Consider the following 3,295-nt stretch of genomic DNA (forward strand, 5'->3'; position numbering starts at 1 on the left):
CCTTCTTGGCCTTTAATGTCTTTGCTTTGGCTTCAGTTTTGGGAGAGGCAGGAGCTTCCTTCTTCACTTTTGGCACCATCTTAATAGAAAGCGGAGTGCATTTTTTTAAAGAATGAAATTGTTTTTGACAAGTGATTGTGCTCTCACAACTTCTTCTCAGAGTTCATAATGCTGATTTTTCTGGTCTTCCCATTTTAGCACTGTTACAGAGTTCTCTTGCAGCAAACATCTACTGAAGTCATACACTGGTGCCTTTGGGAGGAAACTGATGCGGACTCAGCCAACATGAGCCCTAAGCCATTTCTTCTGACCATCTAGACTTTTCCCCTGTATATAACCTCAAATCTTATCTCTCATCTATTCTTATTCTTTTGCCCTGTCTCCTGTTAGGACTCACACAGCTGTTCCACATGCTTTGAATTGTAACATTTCAGTTATTAGTGTTAGGTGCCATTGAGTTGAGAACAGCCGACAGTGACCTTATGAAAACAGATGTGAACCTTGTCCTGGCCTGTGAACATTCCTGTGGGACTTAGTAAGTCTAACATAGTTGACCTTTGTCTCCAAACACTGCAATTATTCTTGTCATGCTGCAATTGCTTGTGTCTCCAAATTCTTGTGCTCACTTTTAGCAAGCTGAGCTCTCTCACGATGGTCTGACCCACAAGTTCTCTTGTTAAATGCTTCTGCTCAGCATTCTTCTGGGACAACCTCATAACAAATTGATTTTCATTTCCACGGAATTTTTCACTTGCAAACACTAAGGATTCTACTACTACCAGGGTTCATGTCAATGAGGATTACTTCTGTAACAGAGAAGACTCTGTGGTAATTTTGATGGTATAACAATGATAACATGAACCACCTTGAGCATACATATTTAAAAAATTGACCGGGTCTGTCAGATGAGATTTCACAGAGATGTGTGGTAACCTGGAGATGTTAATGAGTTGGAAATAAGTACTTTGACCCAGGAGAGGGGTTATGTCTTCAGAGAACTATTTTACAAGTCATTTGTTGCAATTGTGTGAAATAATGAATCACAAAGAAAAGATGGAATTAACAATGAAAGGTGCAAAGTTTAGATTTTGTAAGTGAAGAACCATTTCTCCCTCCAAAGGTATAAAAACATCTTTTAGTTTATAATATATTCAAAGACCATAGCATTCATTCATTAAAATATTTTTAGTAAAAGGTTACTCATTAGTCAGTCATTCATATAAATTTTCTCTTGTAACATTAATTACTATTAATGAAATTAATTATATGTGATCAATGCTTTGTTGTAAATTGCCCTTCATTTCACCCAATTTATCTATTAATTTTTTAATTAAATTTTATTCATTTTAATGAACATTTACAGAGATTTTGGGTTTTCATTCATTCATTGTTGCACTGTTTTCTCCACCCTCCTCCCCAGTTCGTTCTTCTTTCCCCCCATGTCTGTTTTAATTGTCCAATTGCCACAATGCTTGTCAAAGCCAGTTCTGATTAATCTCTTTTGTCAGTGTGTCCCTTGCCATTCCCTATCACTCCTCCCTGAGAGACTTCCCCCTGACTCATAAGGAAAAGGGGATGGTGTATTCTCTTAGCTACTTCCTGCTGAAAAGGGACGCTGTGGGTTTCAGAGTGAATGTCTTCTCTCACTACTCCAAATCCCCACCCCATTCATCCCTAGGGAGCGGTGGTAGCACAGTCCATAGGGAGTTGCACTGCTCACTCAAAGGGTATGGCAGTTTACCTCCCTCTCCCTCCTCCGCCCAATGGTTCCATGGGAGAAAGAGGCGAAGTCTCCTGTGCAGTTCACAGCCTCTGAAAACCTGCTGGAGGGTCATTATGAGTTGGCTCCTACCAGACAGGAAAGAGTAATTTTGTTGAAATACATAATAAAATAATTGGCAATAAAGAACATTTGAACATGAGGTATAGTTTATAACATCTCTTCAGAATATGTTAATCCATGCACATCTACTTATTTAAACTCTGTGTGTGATCCAATTTCCTTGCTTCTAAAAGTAATTGCATTTACCTCAGAGTATCTTAGAGAGGGTGTTGCCAGAGTGCTTCTTTCTTTTTCTAAAAAAAATATTTTATCAATTTTAATGAACATTTACGGAGATTTTGGATTTCCATTCATTCATTGTTGCACTATTTTCTCTAGACCCCCCCCCCAGTTCATTCCTCTTTTTTTTCATTCCTTGAAAGTCTGTTTTAATTGTCCCACTGCCACAGTGCTTGTCAAAGCCAACTCTGATTAGTCTCCTTTGTCAGTGTGTCCTTTGCCATTCCCTGTCACTCCTCCCTGAGAGAAATTTCACCTTGATTCATAAGGAAAAGGGGATGGCATATTCTCTTATCTACTTCCTGCTGAAAAGGGACGCTGTATGTTTCAGGGTGAAGATCTTCCCTCACTACTCTAAAGGGCCCCTTTGACAATAGGAAACACGTAGACTATTGTGGAGATTGATTTAGGAATTTAGATGCACTGTTATCAATTGTGCTTAGCCATACATGTTCATATCCTTGAACATCATGGAACTGTTGCAGCCTAGAAGACACAAATTTAACTAACAAGTTAAAAGTACATGAGTCAAAAATTAAAAGCAATAATATTCCAAGTAGAGGTTCTAACAGTGGCACAAATCAAGTTACAGAGGGAAGGTAGTTCTTAAAACAAAAGGCTTATTGACTAGCACTTTATCTATTATAGTATAAAGGTTAGGAACCACAAGATATAGAGGCTCAACTATGTCATTTATTGTTCTTAAGTCCTAGACCAAATTCCATCTACCACTGGGTTGTTTTACAGCTTGGAAGTCCCCATGAAAGGCAGAGATGAAGTAAGGAACTACTTATGAGGGTTTTTGTCAATTCCAACAGCTAAGAAATAGTGAGAAGAGTTGGGACCTCAGAAGGCTTTAAGGACCTAGTAATAGGCTCTTGTGTCCAGGTGAAAATGAATATACTTACCAGTAATGTTAATGCTCACCCACAGCACTTCTGGGAGGATCTAAATCATTGAAGCATCCTCCTTTGTTTCCAGCTGGGAGCTGGGGCCTGTTAAGTCCTGTCAGCCATGAGGACCTGATGTGGGCCACCCTTGGCCATGTGTCCTACAGTTCCACACTTAAAGCAAGTGAAAGGGAACGTCCTCTCTCTACTCCCTTGCCTATCAGTGGCTCTCGTCTGTGACACTGTCTACTGAAGTGGCCCAGCTTTCCACAGTGGAAGCAACTCTGACCTCCTTTATTACCTTTGGGTGGCATTGTTTATGAGTAAGACTTCCTTTTCCTGA

Source organism: Elephantulus edwardii, unplaced genomic scaffold, assembly GCF_000299155.1.
Source record: "Elephantulus edwardii isolate Elephantulus edwardi_28Jun2011 unplaced genomic scaffold, EleEdw1.0 scaffold00020, whole genome shotgun sequence".
Taxonomy (NCBI): domain Eukaryota; kingdom Metazoa; phylum Chordata; class Mammalia; order Macroscelidea; family Macroscelididae; genus Elephantulus; species Elephantulus edwardii.